General features: G+C 34.6%; 1 long non-coding RNA gene across 1 annotated transcript; it reads left to right on the top strand.

Moving 5' to 3' along the window:
- The first annotated feature begins 8044 nt into the window (after window positions 1-8044).
- On the top strand, window positions 8045-19160 carry LOC131630377 (uncharacterized). The gene is made up of 2 exons (XR_009292316.1): window positions 8045-8812; window positions 9362-19160. It is a non-coding gene; the product is annotated as an uncharacterized LOC131630377 (long non-coding RNA).
- The last annotated feature ends 935 nt before the right edge of the window (window positions 19161-20095 follow it).

Genomic DNA, 20095 nt, shown 5'->3' with positions numbered 1-20095 from the left:
GATGATTGTGGTAGAAAAACATGTGAGTTTCTATTGTCTTTGTTAGATTCGTTTTACTTTTGAATTTCTTTGTATTTATGTTTGTTTCTCTCTAACTATTCAGCTTATTGGTAGACCAACACAAAATATCGCCTTCATCTTTAACTATTTTGATAATTTTATGGTTTAACTTTCATGTTGTATGACTCTTAAACTTTGTTTTACATTTTGAAATCCTAAAACTTGAATTTCCCTTTTTTATTCTCTTGATTCTCTTTTCAAATCTCAATTTTGATAATCATAAATAAAGTGTGGTTATGATGAAGATATTTCTTATTCCAATTACTACTGTGTTTTTTTATGAAGGATAGAAGAATATATGTTTTTATTTAATGAAAATCTGGAAAATCAATAAAATCTGGAAATTCTTGTAATTTAATGGGTTTTTGATTTTAGATTTAAAGAGAAAATCGAGGAGGAAGAAGAATAATAATAAAAAGAAAAAATAAGAAATTAATAAAATAAGAAAGGGAATAAGGAAATTAATTTGAGAAGAAACTTATGTTGTTTTTATCCAAACAAATTTGAAATTTTAGATTTTAGATTTTAGATTTGAAATCTGAGAAGAATCTGGGGTTTTAAAGATTTGAAGAAAATTTGAAAATTCTTGTAATTTAATGAGTTTTTAATTTCAGATTTAAAGAGAAAATCAAGGAGGACGAAGAATAATAATAAAAAGAAAAGAAAGAAATTGATAAAATAAGAAAGGGAATAAGGAAATTAATTTGAGAAGAAACTTATGTTGTTTTTATCAAAATAAATTTGAGATTTGAGATTTTAGATTTGAGAAGAATATGAGGTTTTAAAGATTTGAGATTTTAATGATTTGAGATTTATCTTATATTTTAGTGTTTGTATCTCATTAGATTTTCATTGAGATTGCACTTTATGACAGGTTTTTTCATGTTAGGGTGGAGATTCCAAAAAGAATTTGATCAAAAAATATTGGAAGAAGAAAATTTAAATAAACATTCATGAAATCAGACAAACCAACAACAAAAGTTATCTCAGAACAAAAATTAAATTAAAATTTCAAATTGCAAAACTTACCATGAAAACCATATCCACGAACAAATTTCTTCATGTTTTATTTTTTAATTTTTTTCCAGGAACACAAACAACAACACATAGATGTCTCATATACAATTTTCTCTTCCCTTTTTTATTCTCCACTATTTTCATGTTTCTGTTCTGGTTGTTATATTATTGTTGATTTATTTAATCTAATAATTTTTTTTGTATGTTTTGTTCACCAGTCGAATATTTACATTTTTTTCATATATATATATATATATATATATATATATATATATATATATATATATATATATATATATATATATATATATATAGAGAGAGAGAGAGAGAGAGAGAGAGAGCCGTCCCAAACAATTTGGAGGCCCTGTTCTATTTTAAAATTAAGCCCTTAATAAATTAATATTATAGGTTCATTGCACTACGAGACATAACATGATACTTACTCATATGTATAAATATAGACTTAATATAATAAAATAAATATCTAAATTAGTGAAAAAACTTGTAAAAAATTAGGTGAAGTTTATAGTGGGGATTTAATTAAGTTCCTCCCTCACGGAGCACATAAAAACTACCATTAGATTTAATCAAGAGTCTATATTGTTAAAAGTATAAATGAGAACAAGTGCACATTTCCACACACAATAATCTTACGTTGCTTATCTCTCTGCAAATAGTAGCAGTTTGTCTCTATAACAATAGTTGTGTGTCATTAAAAATACAAATTTATTCTATTGCTCCTTCTAAATGTTCCTTAAAATTCTTTAAACCCCGTATCTATAAACTTCACCTATGGTAACAAGAAAGCAACTTTATGAAGCTTTCAATGGAGGCAACCAATTGACAAATACTCTCTTATCTTTTATTTTAAATTTTAATTTAACATTACAATAGACCATTAATCATAACAAAATAAAAGAGTAAAGTAACATTAACCACACAACACGAAGGGTGGTGTAGTAGAAATTCACTATTCTAGTTCGGAATCTATTGCTCTGAGAATTTAATTTAATCAAATGTCTTCATTCGATCTCATCGTGGTGTGGTAAATGTTATCCACACTAATTAACATCACAAATTCCATTTTTTTTCATTTCAAACACTAAACTGAGAGGATAAAGTTGATGAGTACGTTAATGTCAAAAGAATATGATTTGCATATAGAATTTTTCTGTAGAATTTTGATAAGTTGGAGAGGATGTAGAAAGAGAAGAGATAAATCCCAATTTTCTGGCCTCCCTACGAACTCATCGTAGCATATGTTCATAAACAATAAATACTTCTTTGTTTGTAAATTGTGCACGAAAATATACCTCGACAACAACCAGAGTACCCAGTTTAACATTATCATTCTCTTCATCTGATTTAACATTAACATCATCCAGTTTAACATCATGTTTCACTTCGATCAATTTAACATCCACACTCATAATAACTTTGAGAAATATATTCGAGTGCACCATATCACCAACAAAAGAAAAATAATGGGAAAATTCAAACTAACATGCCCCTTCGAATATGCACATCTGGACCACACCAAACTTCGTCCTGAGATGCATATTCAGACTCAACGTTCAGTTTTCATCTTAATTACATGATTAATGCAAGGAGTGATGGATGAAATGAATGATCTTTACCTGCAATTCTAACTTATTTTGCTCCCTTTGAAGTGATAAATACAACAACGGTATTTTTGTGTTAAATAGTTTATTGAGAAGGAGAAAAAGTTTTTTAAGGATTTTGCAATGGAGTCTGTCTTTAGCATGAAGAAGAAAATAATGCAAGGTGATGTTTAAATCACTAACTTGTTATTTAAATCAGTTGCGTGAATAACAAAATCCCATGAATGAATGCATGAGGTAATTTGGAGATTCATCTCCGGAAACAACCAAATATTATACAGACATGTATCTCCAGACTATTTGTTTATAAAACTAAGGTGGAACTCTAAAAATAAAGAATTGACGTGATTTTAAGTGCATCCGAAAATGCATCTTCAAATGCATGAAGGGAATTTTCGAATTTTTAAACGTGTGGTATGCACGTATAAGGTGAAAAGAGCATTTCCCTATATAAACTAGTGGGAAACCTTTGCGTCCGCACAGGTTTTTGTGTGGACTGTGAAATTGTCACCAATTTGGTTTTGAAAGTAAAACAAATAGAAAATAATTAAACTTAATTTAAAAAAAGGAAAAATTAAAAAATAGTCAAAGAAAAATATATAAGTTAATTAAATCAATGATTGTTAAGAAAAATATTTAAACACAAATTTAGAAAAAAAACAATTATGCAAGATAGATAAAAATGAAATGTATTTCTCAATACTAGTTACCCGTGCGTTCACACAGTACTGGTGTTTACCCGTGTGTCCGCACGAGTACTGGTGTGGACTGCGGGATTGTCAACAATTTTGTAACATTCTTATTTCCCTAAGTATGAGAATAAAGGATAAGTGGAACCTAATACCTATTAAGTACCAAGAATGTATTTATACTAAGAGTTTCTAATAGGAAATAATGGAATGGTTAGAATCAAAGGATTTGGTTGGAAACCAACTAAATGGCAAGAGTGTAAATATCATTTAGTTGAAGGGCAATTTGGCCATTAAACACAAAGTGCATGTGGACATGAGGACATGTTTGGTAAAATGGTAACACAAAACCAGATTTTTGTATTGAAAGAGTATAGCGAGAAGGAAGAGTCGTATTCTCCATTTTCAACTCCATTTTCGTACTCTAAACACAACCTTTCACATAGCATGTCATAACTTTCTGCTCGTAGCTCCGATTCAGGTAATTCTTAAATTTTTGGATTCTACACGAAATCTCCTTCGATTTGATATATTGATTTGTGTCAGAGAGGTTCATAATAAGGGAGAAAAGCAAGTTTAAAGATGGATGATTCATGCTGAATTTGGTTGAAGGAGGAGTACGGGTTTGATGAAGATGAAGGTGAAGTTTTGATAAAGATGGGAGTCCAATGGCAGCATGAACCTCACTCTAACCTCCATTTAACCAAGGTGAGTCCTTAGATAGAGACTTGGGGTTTAACATGCAAGGGTTTATAAATGGGGTTTAGGGGTTGTGAGAAAACCCATGAATCCTTAATGATAAACATGTTTATGTGTTGATTTGTTGGTTGCTGTGTTACCTACTGTTAATGTATGTTGTTAATTATTGTATGTAGGTGGATTAGAGGGGTGGAAGCACCCCAAAGCAGGTCTGGTGATTTTTGCATTTTCTGCATAAATTGCTATCTCGCTAAGCGAGCTTAGGTCGCTAAGCAGACTCTATTATCCTTATGCATAAATTGCGAGTTCGCTAAGCGAGCTCAGCCCGCTAAGCGAGATTTCGAGAAGGCAACTTTATGTTTTGTGCCTATATTAGCTTGTTGGGACCTCGCTAAGCAAGCCCTGTTATGCAGAATTTTATACTTATTTCCCTTGAGTGCAGTTTTGTTCCGTAGTGGGAACTAAACTCCTCCCCGACTATTTTAGGCTACCCAAGTATTGTATGAAGGGTTAAACACTAAGTGCGACTTCGAACTATCGTTTCACAATCATTTATGCGTATAACCATGATATTATGATTATATGAACCCATTGTATATGACTATCATAACTATGTTGGTTGATGTATATATGACATAGAATATGTGATACGAGGATAACTTACAAGTATGATCATGGCTAATGTCTTATGCATATGGTGTAATGTATATATATGTACTATGAAGGATCATTGACTTGATTTCTCCGTTCGTTCCAGTTGAACGTTCGGTTGTATGTATTATTGTGTATGGATTGTGTGAGGTATGCTAGAATCGAAGTAGGCCAAACTACTAGATAGTAAGGCGCCATTGTCGATGGATTTGTTTCCAAAGATACCATTGTGGATGTACTTGTGAGAGTCTATAGGGCGTGTCTCACTTGCGGAATACATCAGCGTTCTTGGTATGATAAACACACATGAGCTATCATTGCAAGTGTACTTGTGAGAGTCTTTATGGCGTGTCTCACTTGCGGAATACACTTGGCGTTCTTGGTATGGTGGAGTAGTGATGTCATTTAGGCAATATCACCTTGATAACTCACCTCTAGTGGTGCCATGTAGGCTACATCACTAGGCTCCTATCCGGATGGGCTTGTGCAGTCAATTAGATGTTTTCGCACTTGCGGAACCCATATTGCGTATGGATGATAACAGGGTCGTGACGCCGTGTAGGCAATGCCACCGCTGTAATTCGTGACGGATTAATTTCCATGTAGGATCCGTCCGCTTCATCTAGCGATGTTCTTGTGTGAGTATTTTGACGACAGACACTTGGTTACTCATCGAGGGTGTGTGGTGCAGCCTAGGTAGACCGGTTGTTACTAATCATGGATTCCCCGTACATGGGTATGGGTTTGCATACGTGTTTGTTTGCATTGTTTGTGTACTTGTGGTATGATGACTCCTATGGTGGACGATTCATGTGTTTGCTCCGTACTTGTACTGCATGTGAGGATAAACCCCGGATCAATGGTGGATTTGGTTTTGGTGATGCATGTACCCTATAGAACCGAGTGGACCCATAGGATAGGAGGACTCACTGAGATTTAGTAATCTCACCTCAATCATCTTATCTTTTTCAAGTGTAGTTTAGAAGTGTCTGATTGATAGCAAGTTTGGATTGAAGACTTAGAAGTGGTGATAGCTCGAAGACATTGTCAAATCTCATCTTTCGCTGTGCAGATCCATTGAAGACACATGATTTATAATCCTTAGTACAATTTCATGTTGTATTTTAAGATGGATCTTCTTGTATCTTTGGCTTTTGTATGTACTTAATATCAATTTTAATGTTTCATGCATAATATACTAGTCAGTTATGTATGGGGTGTTACAAGTTTGTCATAGAAATTCAAACAAATTAGAAAATATCAAAATATAAAAAATAGACTGAAAGATAATTGTATAAGTATTTAAAAATAACTATTGTTAAGAAAAACTATCAAATACATTATAAAAAACAATTGTGAAAAATAGGAAAAAAAATTATTCGAATGCATAATTAATGGAAAAATAGGTTATAGAAATTATATGAATAGTTAAAGGAATAACTGAATGAATAATTAATTGAATTTTTTACGTTAAATTAACAAACCATTCCATATATGTAAAACTTGCAATTGTTTTTTTATATTGGAAGAAATATATGTTATTGTCGCATGAAATAATTTGATAATTAACTTCTTGTTCCTGTTAATATTTAATATTTTAATCAATCTCTATATTTCCGTTAATATTTAATATTTTGATCAATAACTTCATGTTTTCGTTAATATTCAATATTTTGATCAATAATTTCGTGTTACCGCTAATATTCAAAATTTTGATCAATAACTTCATATTCCCGTTAATATTCAATATGTTGATCAGTAACTTCGTGTTCCTGTTAATATTCAATATTTTGATTAGTAACTTCATATTCCCTAATTTCTTATATTCGTTATTATTAAAAATTGTAATTGCAAGTTAATATTCCAATATTTACTATGTTTGTAAATCAATAATAATATTAAGAAAAGGTGAATAATATATGTTGATTACACTTCTCAAAGTTTTATAGTGTAAAACAAAAACCTAAAAAATGATTTCAAATGCTTGAGATTCATATCCTATTCATCAGCCTACATGCTTGGGATCTTTTAAATTTTATTTTATTTCAATTTCTTCAAATTTTATTTTAAATAATGACATTATATCTAAATAATGACATTATAATTATATAATTAAAAATTTATTACACGACTAATTCATTTCTGTTTTTTATTTTCTATGATAAAATATTGTAAAATACTATCTGTGGCTGTTATTTTTCTATATATATATATATATATATATATATATATATATATATATATATATATATATATATATATATATATATATATATATATATATATATATATATATATATATATATATATATATATAAAGTTACATTGCTTAATTATATCTTAAAATTTTACTAAATTTATTATTATTAAAATATATTTTAAATTTATTTTAACTTAATTTTTTGGTGAAGTCTAAAGTGAGGGTTTAATTAAGCCCCTCACTCATGGAACACCTAAAAATTACCATTAGATTCAATCAAGAGTCTATATTTGTTAAACATTAAAAGGAGAACAAATGTACATTTTCTATTCTTACTTTTGCTTGATGGTCTGGATAGTTATATAGGTCTATTTTTGTAAACTCGAGATCTTCGTGAGCACCCTTTTGACCCATAAAAAACCCAAGATATGACAAGTTCTAACACCCTGGAAATGCAAGTCACTAGCCACCTGTTTATCCGCTTCACTCAATTTACGATAATTTGGAATCAAATGAACAAAACGTGCAGGAGCTAATTCATGGTTGTGAGAGGGGTTGAAAACAAAAACTTTTCAATTCTTACGAACAACATCATAGGCTACTCGAAGTTTTGCACGACAATCAGTTTGAATAGTTGGTCTTGACCGACCCTCATTTTTGTATTTTTCTTATCACTAATACATTCTTTATTACAGACTAATTAACGCATAACAATGTTTTTATCACGATCACATATTACTTCATCTTCCTTACAGTAAACCCGTGGAATGTGCAAGTGTCATACCCCAAAATTTGCCCTCGAGATTTTTTGTTTTTTAGCGTAGGTTTTGCATATCATTCGCATATTGACGTTAGGACATTAACTTAATTTTGCATTAATTAAAAAAAAATAAAAAAATATGCATTACATGTTCATCTTTCCGCACTTTGTTCGTTTTTACGATTTAACAATATTTTCGATTTACTAATCCTTTTGTGATTTACAATTCTAATTTTAATTCAATTTAGATTTAAGTTGAATTTTAATTAAAATTAGTAAATTATTTTACTATATTATTATTTGCATTTGTTCTATTTCTTTTTGTTTTTAAGGTTCAAATAAAGATGAGGTCCATTGGGCTCAAATTAATCTAAGCCCATTTTCCTTTTAAGCCTAGTTTTTTCTTATAAATTACTAACAAAAACCCTAATTTAAAGAGACTAAAAAATTTTCCCCATCCTCATACAAACTACACGGTCACTCCACAGCCTGTAGTGTTTTTACCTCTCAAAAACCAGTAACTATTCACCAATTATCATCATCATAAAATATTTTCATATAGCATTAGCCTACACCGTCAACACCGATCTTCACCTCTTTACAACACAAAATCACAATGAGCACAGCAGTTCGGGAGAACAAACAGAAGCATCATCGTCATCATCAACACAACAACGATAAACAGAACCCATTTTTTTATTTCAATAACAACAATTGCTCTTTTCTGTTGTGTTTATGGCAGGTAACAGAAAATTTGGGACAGGTGCAAGGAATAAATCAAAATGGAAAACACCAGTGTTACAGATCCAATATCGATCCGCCGCCACCACGCGTGACATCTCCGATCTGCTCCGCTTCGCACCACCGCTTCACGGCCGCCGCGGATCCACTATGAAATCAACAACGGTCATCGTCTTCTCGATCACACAACCGCTCAGCCATCCTCCGACAGAACGCCGCATCCACCGATCTCAGATCCACTGCAACCGCCGGTCAAACACCACCGCACCAGATACGGAACCATGCCCAATCGTGATTCCACCGACGAGAAAAACAAATCCATATAGAGCACTGCCGTACGCGCAACCATCATGGTTTTTTTCTTCCGCTCCCGGTAACTTTTCTTTCGTGGATTTTTGTTGATCTTAGCACGTATACTCGTTGTTATTTTGAGTCTTCAGTTTCTTATTGATTGATTGCTTTGAGTTTGAGAAGAAACAAATTAAAAATGGTGCTTTGAGTTTGAGGTGAGTGTACAGATTTTATTTCTTTTCTCTCTCTGTTTACTAATCGCTGTGGTGTTAACATGGAGACCACACATTACTAAGGTAGATTAGATTTCTATTGTTTTTATGTTTGTTTTGCATAACTAATACAATAGCTATTATCGGTGCATCAGGTTCCTAATTAAAGTTATAGAAAACTTAACGTGAAATAAAAAGAAAAAAAATATATTTTCTTTGCTTTTTTTATTTTATTTATGTTTTTGTTATAAAAAATGCCAAAAAAATAATATTTGTTTTAATATTTTTTTATAGAACGTAACATGGTTATTCTAGAATTCTTTATTTAATTGTTTTGTTTTTACTAATAATTGTGCATATGTTATGATTTTTCATCCTCATTTTATATATCCGTGCTAATATTTTGTTTTGATTGCGAGGTACCACTCGATATTGAGACTCTCGCATTTCATGGACATGGACATTTATACTTTGCACTTTTAATTAATTCGGGGTTAGCCAATCGTCAAAGCTTAATAGTCGGGTAATTGTCAAATGACTTCCAACTACGCGCCCGGTCAAGACTCAAAGCTAAGTACCCTATTTTATTTTGTTTTCATTTTGATTTTAGGGTTTGCCCTTATATTTCTTGAACTGTGCATACGTTCACTCTTTTGTTTCTGCCTTTGCCCTTTTCAGGTTTATTTCCGAGGTTTCCTCCGACTGCCAACCCTATCAGATCAAATGCAAAGCTAAGTTGCTTCTTATTTATTTATTTAAATTCTTTATCTTTTTGTTTTTTTGGGTTAACTGTGTTTGACTCTGAACCGATAATGCACTCACCCCCTTTTGTTTATTTCTTTCTTTTCTAATTTTCAGGGTTTGTCGACTGTCAAAGCTACGAGTATTGGTAACCCTAAACCCTAACCCTGATATTTTTATCTTTTATTATTACTTATGCCAAACCCTATTAAGGGATCCGCTGGTTTCATTTTCCCCTCCCCCATATTACTGTTTCTTGCCTTATATTATCTGCGTCTTATATTATCTGCGTGGTTAGTAAAATAGGGAGTGACAACCATTAAATTGAATTAGCCTCACTAATTTACAAGATAATATAATTGAATATAGTCACGTGATTGGCGCACACACGCACGCTTTTGGGTAACCCTCTCTGTTGCCTTGTTGCCTGTTGCCTTGTTGCCTTGTGTTTTTGCAAAATAGCCAGTCCCTCGAATATGAGGATACCTTAGCCATGTTGCCTCGATAAAAGGTCATGAGACCCTAAAAATGATGCTGCCTTCGATACACTAACATGACCTCGACCCTCGAAAGTTGCCCACGAATAAGGCTGAGGTATCTTCTGGTTGCCTACGAAAGGCTATTCTGATCCTTCCCCTTAGACTACCTGCCTCTCTATGGCATGGGTCAGTCTTTGAGCGAATGATAATTCGATGACCCTTCTACCTCCAAACGAAAGGCTTCCTGCCCTCTTATGGCAAGGACTGACCCTTTCATTCTGAAAGGCTAAAAAGAGACCTATCATCTGAGTTTAAGATAATTGCCCTTAATTGCCTTGCCATGCTCTATTTTCTATATTCTTTCTCAAAATTCTTCAAAAAACTGGCTACGCTCATTTTACGAGCTAAAGTCCATTTTTTCCTCTTTCATCTACATTTTCTGAAAACGAGCAAGCAAAGCAATTAAGAGCCCATGGAAAACCATGGATGCAAAGGGTGCCTTACACCTTCCCTTTGCATAAATTACCCCCCGAACTTAGATTTCTTTAAAAGGTTTTTTTCTGTTTCTTTAAGCCTTTCTGAATTTGTTTGGATAAAATAAAAGTCGGTGGCGACTCTTGCTTAACCGCGACATTCCGATCGATAAAAAAGTCAGTTCACCGTATTACAGAACTGGCGACTCTGCTGGGGATTAAAATTTCGATAAAATAGGGGTTACCTTAAAAGTTTAGGATTCACCTTAAATGTTTTCTATTGTTTGCTTTGTTTGCTTTAATTTTGCAGGGCTGTTTTGGGTATTTTGCTGTGTGAAAGATCCTAACCCGGATCTGAGTACCTTAAGTATATGGCATGAGATCAAGGAGACTGCACAGCGTATACTGATGTGGTTGATCTGATGGCCATCGTTAGTGTGACACATTGGTTTGTCCTGGTGTTCCTTGGGACCCGACCTGAGGAAATGCTTGGCTGCCGCGTGGTGTCATTAAGCACTAATTTGCCCTTAGAACCTTAGTCGGACTTGACTTTAGCCTATTAGAAAGTAGCGAGATGGCTGGCTTTGGTTCCGACTGAAGTTGGTTGATACTCGAAGCTACACTCATATGGACTGGACTTTCAGGACCTTTTCGGTTGGCGATTCGATTGCCGAACTGAGATAAGCGCCTTTGAGAAAGGTCAATGATATGAGCTCCTTAGAACCCGATCTTTATATAGGACAGGTTGAACCAACTAAACTTCAGTGGGGAGGGTACTTACCTACGAACTTCATGCAAGCCTCTAAACCTAAGGGCACTTGTGTGACTTGTTTGCGTTTTCTACTAACCTTTGTTTTCTTACAGGTTTTGTTAAAAGACTTGTTTACCCTCACTATTCCATCATGTGCCTAATGAGGTGAATTCTTATAACATACTAACCTTTGTTTCCTTGCAGGTTTTGTTGAAGGACCTTTTTGCCCTTACTATCTCACACTAAGTCTAATGGATTGCATCCGCATAACATTCATGACATCATGACATCATAAGCATAACATGATTTAACTAACCCTTTCAAGGATCTTAGGAATTTAGGGCGCGCAATTTCAGGTGCTCTTATCAAAGACAAAATTCCTATCAAGGGGCAAGAGAATTTACTTTCCTCTGGCCACATACCTTCCAATTTAGAGACTCAGTACCTATCAAGGGGCAAGAGGATTTATTTTCCTCTAGCCGTGTACTTTCAAATTCAGAAGTATCCCGAATCAAGAGGCGATGACCCACTCGATATGGTGAGCTTGATTCTCAAAGGAAGACGTTCAAAGACAAAATTCAGAATCCTTCAGACAAAGATGCAACCAAAGTCGACCAACTGGTCAGAAAAATATCATCAACAAATCAATCCTAATCAGATGAACATTCTGGAAGCTTGACCCCCAGACTTCTGAAAGTTCCAATTAGATGAACATTCTGGAAGCTTGACCCCCAGACTTCTGAAACAATCCTAATCAGATGAACATTCTGGAAGCTTGACCCCCAGACTTCTGAAAGTTCCAATCAGATGAACATTCTGGAAGCTTGACCCCCAGACTTCTGAAACAATCCTAATTAGATGAACATTCTGGAAGCGTGACCCCCAGACTTCTGAAAGTTCCAATCAGATGAACATTCTGGAAGCTTGACCCCCAGACTTCTGAAATAATCCCAATCAGATGAACATTCTGGAAGCTTGACCCCCAGACTTCTGAAACAATCCTAATCAGATGAACATTCTGGAAGCTTGACCCCCAGACTTCTGAAAGTTCAAATCAGATGAACATTCTGGAAGCTTGACCCCCAGACTTCTGAAACATTCCAATCAGATATACATTCCGGAAGCTCGAACCCTGGACATTCTGAAAGTTCCAATCAGATGAACATTCTGGAAGCTTGACCCCCAGACTTCTGAAACATTCCAATCAGATATACATTCTGGAAGCTCGAACCCCGGACATTCTGAAACATCCTTATCAGATACACACTCCGGAAGCTCGAACCACGGATACTCTGAATCTCTACACCAGTTCCACAACAACGACGCAAGCCAGATGCACCTAAGAGTCAATTCACCAAAATTAATATGTCATCGGCTCAAACATTACAACATCTGTTGAAGATCAGATTGATTACTCTGAGGGATGCTCCTGAGAATTCTAACACCTCTGGCTATAAACTCAATGCGAGGTGCGCGTACCATCCCAACATTCCTGGACATTACACAAACAATTGCTGGACATTGAAGAATAAGATTCAAGATCTGATCAATGACAGAGAAATCAAATTCAACCCTCTTGAAACTCCTGTGGTGATCACCGCTCATATGCCTAATCACAACAAGACTAATTGACGTCTAGACGGACGGACTTTTGGATCATTAGATCTACTTTCATTTGCAATTTTCTTTTCTGTTTGTTTAAACATTTGACTCATGATAGACATTATCTGTTTTAATAATCATCATCAGTGCATTGCATATGTTTGTCTTGAATAAATTATTTCGCTATCACTCATTTAAACTGCATCTTTACTTTGCATATGTTTTGTGATACTCGACTCCTGCTAAAGCTGTATGCCTTTTAAGGGAGGATGACGAAAACGATACCGCAACCTCATACAATATGCTTTTAAACAGACTATGTTGACGATGTACAGGCATTGTTTCGATTCCTAAATAGTGGAGATATAAGGATGTTAATCCCTCGTCAACCCCTTTGAGCCTAAGAAGTAGAAGTTTCTTTCTTGTGCTAATTAAAACCCTTGATCATAACCCGGGGCAAGGTAGTTCTCAGTTAATTTGGTTGTGCATTCTATTTTAAGAGAATCATTCAGTACACCTTTCAACAAAGGTTTCAATCACAAGCGTTCATCCGCACACATCAAAGAAGTGTTGGAGATGTCAATCAAAAGATAATGACGGTTCATCAATCATCAAACAAGGCAGTCAATATCTTTCAAAAAAGAAAAATGGAAAAAACATATATACAAAGAAAAGCCTGCTAAGTCAAAAATCAAAAAGAAGACTTAGGCAAAAATCAAGGCGTCCCGCTGACTGTAAGCTCAAAAGAGATAGTTCAGGCAAAAGTTAGGGATATCAAAAAGATGAAAGAAGAGAAGTCAATAAATTCCTGAACAACACAATGTTGTGACTACCAAAAGGAAGAAGTGACTTCCATCTCAAAAAGTTCTCTTTGTTTGTGAACCATCAACATTATCAAAGGCGCAAATCCCAAAGTCTCTTGGAACCCGAATGCATAAGTTGAATTAACTGAGTTTAGGACTGAAGAACATCACGAAGAAGGGGATGGGTATAAATAAATTTTGAGCCATTATCCTTTGTTTCTTAAACCGTGAACCAAGCCACGTTACAACCCTTGAAAGTCCTAACTGAAGCATGGTTAGTTCGAAAGCATACTGTCATAAAAAAGGTATCCCGACTCCTTAAGGTTTATCACAAATGCTAAGTTGATACAAACCTCATGTTTTTACAAATATCATGTTTTTACAAACATCACGCTTTTACATCTCATGCTAATGGTTTTCAAAAACTCAAGACAAACGTATGCATTGCATCTCATGAATTCATTATTAAACATATTCTGCTACATAATTTCAAATGTTAGCATCAGAAAGAACTTGCGCAGGGTACAACTAATGACTGAAAGTTATCCCGACAGACAATATTACTCCAAGAAGCAATGTCTCTTACGTATACAAGGGGCATGACATGGTTTGCCCAATCAATATGGGGCAATCAAGTCAAGAAACGAAGAATCTCTTGAATGCCAAAAAGTCAAAGGCATATATCCCAAGCGGATTTCAAACTATTCCCCCGGTCAATCTGGGGCAATCAAGACAAGATTTCAAGAATATCTCAAGGATGCCAAAACAATCAGGGGCATGCAGCCAAGTAGATATGGAGCTACTTCTCAACCAACATAGGACATTGTCTTGGGCCTATGATTACGAGGGGCATGACACCCATAGTGCACATCTCATCAAGTCCTCACGAGGCAAATCTTTCCAAAAGTCCCTGCTAGCAGGGGCAAATCTATGCAAGTTCAGTTTGACATCTTGATCAATACTCAGTGGTGTGTCCTAATCAATATAAATCATTGGGGGCAATAATCAAAGCATTCATGCCTTTCCACAAAGCCGGCTACACAGGATCATATCCCCCACAGAGTAATCATTAAGAAGATACCTTCAAATGTTCTTGCCCAACAAAAGACATAGCTCCTCAACAGAGTTCACATCTTCGACACCGTCAGTTCCCCGACCTTCTTCTCTTCTCCAAACATGGTTCATTAATATCTCTAATCCCCAATCAGGGTACATCAAATTACTACTCATCCCCAAGCAGAAATCATAAATCCCCAGCTGAGCATCTCCAAGAAAAGATCAAAACATCAAACTCACAATGACATAGAGATTTATCTTCTCAATCAAGATGCTTCGAGTAACATAAATCAAAGCCATACATCATATACATCACATGCATTGCATGTGGTTATAATTCATACATAACATACAAAGCGTCCCATTTATTTTTGAGAACTCCATCTCATTCATTACATACATCATACACAGTGCATAAAACTGACATTGTTACCAAGTGAATATTATCTGACAGGTACATTACAAAGGTTCGAATCTTATTCAAAGCAAAGCCTAACGCACGGCCCTCCAGACATCTACGGATGCAAATCGGATTAGTCTAACGCACGACTCATTCCTCGACCTAGCGCACGGTTTTCCAGACATCTGAGGATGCAATTAAGATTAGTCTAACGCACGACTTATTCTTCGACCTAACGCACGGTTTTTCCAGACATCTGAGGATGCAATTGAGATTAGTCTAACGCACGACTTATTCTTCGACCTAACGCACGGTTTTTCCAGACATCTACGGATGCAAATCGGATTAGTCTAACGCACGACTCATTCCTCGACCTAGCGCACGGTTTTTCCAGACATCTGAGGATGCAATTGAGATTAGTCTAACGCACGACTTATTCTTCGACCTAACGCACGGTTTTTCCAGACATCTACGGATGCAAATTGGATCTGATCTAACGTACGACATATCCTTCAAGCCTAACGCACGGTTTTCCAAACATCTGCTGATGCAAACTAGACCCAGTCTAACGTACGACTCAACCTAAGTCTATTCCTCAGAAACAGTCTAACGTACGACACATTCTGACTCTCAAGTATATCAAGTCGGATGACATCTTCAAGTCCATCTCCATCACACATCTTCTCCAAACACCTGGATGGTATCTTCAAGCCCATCTCCGACAAAGGTCCCTACTTCAGCTAGGGCAAATTTCTTGGTATTCTAGTGTTCAATCATCTTCCACCTTCAGATACCGACTGACATACAAACCACTCTACATCTTCAGGTTTAAGAAGATTGAACAGGGGCAGCTGTCATACCCCAAAATTTGCCCTCGAGATTTTTTGTTTTTTAGCGTAGGTTTTGCATATCATTCGCATATTGACGTTAGGACATTAACTTAATTTTGCATTAATTAAAAAAAAATAAAAAAATATGCATTACATGTTCATCTTTCCGCACTTTGTTCGTTTTTACGATTTAACAATATTTTCGATTTACTAATCCTTTTGTGATTTACAATTCTAATTTTAATTCAATTTAGATTTAAGTTGAATTTTAATTAAAATTAGTAAATTATTTTACTATATTATTATTTGCATTTGTTCTATTTCATTTTGTTTTTAAGGTTCAAATAAAGATGAGGTCCATTGGGCTCAAATTAATCTAAGCCCATTTTCCTTTTAAGCCTAGTTTTTTCTTATAAATTACTAACAAAAACCCTGATTTAAAGAGACTAAAAAATTTTCCCCATCCTCATACAAACTACACGGTCACTCCACAGCCTGTAGTGTTTTTACCTCTCAAAAACCAGTAACTATTCACCAATTATCATCATCATCATAAAATATTTTCATATAGCATTAGCCTACACCGTCAACACCGATCTTCACCTCTTTACAACACAAAATCACAATGAGCACAGCAGTTCGGGAGAACAAACAGAAGCATCATCGTCATCATCAACACAACAACGATAAACAGAACCCATTTTTTTATTTCAATAACAACAATTGCTCTTTTCTGTTGTGTTTATGGCAGGTAACAGAAAATTTGGGACAGGTGCAAGGAATAAATCAAAATGGAAAACACCAGTGTTACAGATCCAATATCGATCCGCCGCCACCACGCGTGACATCTCCGATCTGCTCCGCTTCGCACCACCGCTTCACGGCCGCCGCGGATCCACTATGAAATCAACAACGGTCATCGTCTTCTCGATCACACAACCGCTCAGCCATCCTCCGACAGAACGCCGCATCCACCGATCTCAGATCCACTGCAACCGCCGGTCAAACACCACCGCACCAGATACGGAACCATGCCCAATCGTGATTCCACCGACGAGAAAAACAAATCCATATAGAGCACTGCCGTACGCGCAACCATCATGGTTTTTTTCTTCCGCTCCCGGTAACTTTTCTTTCGTGGATTTTTGTTGATCTTAGCACGTATACTCGTTGTTATTTTGAGTCTTCAGTTTCTTATTGATTGATTGCTTTGAGTTTGAGAAGAAACAAATTAAAAATGGTGCTTTGAGTTTGAGGTGAGTGTACAGATTTTATTTCTTTTCTCTCTCTGTTTACTAATCGCTGTGGTGTTAACATGGAGACCACACATTACTAAGGTAGATTAGATTTCTATTGTTTTTATGTTTGTTTTGCATAACTAATACAATAGCTATTATCGGTGCATCAGGTTCCTAATTAAAGTTATAGAAAACTTAACGTGAAATAAAAAGAAAAAAAATATATTTTCTTTGCTTTTTTTATTTTATTTATGTTTTTGTTATAAAAAATGCCAAAAAAATAATATTTGTTTTAATATTTTTTTATAGAACGTAACATGGTTATTCTAGAATTCTTTATTTAATTGTTTTGTTTTTACTAATAATTGTGCATATGTTATGATTTTTCATCCTCATTTTATATATCCGTGCTAATATTTTGTTTTGATTGCGAGGTACCACTCGATATTGAGACTCTCGCATTTCATGGACATGGACATTTATACTTTGCACTTTTAATTAATTCGGGGTTAGCCAATCGTCAAAGCTTAATAGTCGGGTAATTGTCAAATGACTTCCAACTACGCGCCCGGTCAAGACTCAAAGCTAAGTACCCTATTTTATTTTGTTTTCATTTTGATTTTAGGGTTTGCCCTTATATTTCTTGAACTGTGCATACGTTCACTCTTTTGTTTCTGCCTTTGCCCTTTTCAGGTTTATTTCCGAGGTTTCCTCCGACTGCCAACCCTATCAGATCAAATGCAAAGCTAAGTTTCTTTTTGTTTTTTTGGGTTAACTGTGTTTGACTCTGAACCGATAATGCACTCACCCCCTTTTGTTTATTTCTTTCTTTTCTAATTTTCAGGGTTTGTCGACTGCCAAAGCTACGAGTATTGGTAACCCTAAACCCTAACCCTGATATTTTTATCTTTTATTATTACTTATGCCAAACCCTATTAAGGGATCCGCTGGTTTCATTTTCCCCTCCCCCATATTACTGTTTCTTGCCTTATATTATCTGCGTGTCTTATATTATCTGCGTGGTTAGTAAAATAGGGAGTGACAACCATTAAATTGAATTAGCCTCACTAATTTACAAGATAATATAATTGAATATAGTCACGTGATTGGCGCACACACGCACGCTTTTGGGTAACCCTCTCTGTTGCCTTGTTGCCTGTTGCCTTGTTGCCTTGTGTTTTTGCAGAATAGCCAGTCCCTCGAATATGAGGATACCTTAGCCATGTTGCCTCGATAAAAGGTCATGAGACCCTAAAAATGATGCTGCCTTCGATACACTAACATGACCTCGACCCTCGAAAGTTGCCCACGAATAAGGCTGAGGTATCTTCTGGTTGCCTACGAAAGGCTATTCTGATCCTTCCCCTTAGACTACCTGCCTCTCTATGGCATGGGTCAGTCTTTGAGCGAATGATAATTCGATGACCCTTCTACCTCCAAACGAAAGGCTTCCTGCCCTCTTATGGCAAGGACTGACCCTTTCATTCTGAAAGGCTAAAAAGAGACCTATCATCTGAGTTTAAGATAATTGCCCTTAATTGCCTTGCCATGCTCTATTTTCTATATTCTTTCTCAAAATTCTTCAAAAAACTGGCTACGCTCATTTTACGAGCTAAAGTCCATTTTTTCCTCTTTCATCTACATTTTCTGAAAACGAGCAAGCAAAGCAATTAAGAGCCCATGGAAAACCATGGATGCAAAGGGTGCCTTACACCTTCCCTTTGCATAAATTACCCCCCGAACTTAGATTTCTTTAAAAGGTTTTTTTCTGTTTCTTTTAGCCTTTCTGAATTTGTTTGGATAAAATAAAAGTCGGTGGCGACTCTTGATTAACCGCGACATTCCGATCGATAAAAAAGTCAGTTCACCGTATTACAGCAAGCATTTTATAAAAATATATAACTTCTTTCTCTGTGTTGAATTCCATACCTTTAATATCGTCATCTGTCACATCACTAATATATTTGTAATCATTGGATGTCTCTTCCACTTGATGACTATAAACACCATTAACATTATTGAAGTTTATGCCTTTAGTGTTGCTATCAATAGGAACATCATTGTCGTTATTGAGCTCTATATCTTCTTTATCTTCATCCGTGTCAACATCATCACCATTGTAAAATTCTACCTCTTCCATATCGCTATCAAGATATAACCTAAAAAAAATATTGTTAGTATCAAAATACTCATTAGATAACCTCTAATAACCTATGTTGGAAAAAGAGACAATAATTCATATAAAATTCAATGATTTTTTGTATTTAATTAAACATGTTAATCTTTAGTGACAAAAAATCATAATCATACACAGGGACGGACCCAGAAATTTTATAATATGAGGACATAAAGATAAATTTAACACATCTTTTTTTTTAACAATTCTTTGAGAAAAACAAATTAAATTAATTTAATATTTGATTTTTCTTGCATTACGATGATAATCTTTTATGCAAAATTTTAAAATTATATAAAAATATATTTTAATAATATATATTTACATAAATTTAAATAATATAATACATATACATAAGTTTAAAATAAGATGATACCATTAAATATTATTTAATTTTAAAAATTTTATAAAATTTTAAAGATTTTAATGTACTTAATGAACTAAACAAAACAAAATTATAACATAATATATAAAATATAAAAAAATTATAGTATATATACAATATAATAAAGTGACATTAAACGAGATATATAAAATATAAAATAAAGTGACATTAAACGATATATATAAAATATAAACAAATTATAGTATGCATATCCAATAT

This window comes from Vicia villosa, linkage group LG1, assembly GCF_029867415.1.
Source record: "Vicia villosa cultivar HV-30 ecotype Madison, WI linkage group LG1, Vvil1.0, whole genome shotgun sequence".
Taxonomy (NCBI): domain Eukaryota; kingdom Viridiplantae; phylum Streptophyta; class Magnoliopsida; order Fabales; family Fabaceae; genus Vicia; species Vicia villosa.
Note: the sequence above shows the minus strand (reverse complement) of the source record. Positions and strands in the feature narration are given on the sequence as shown.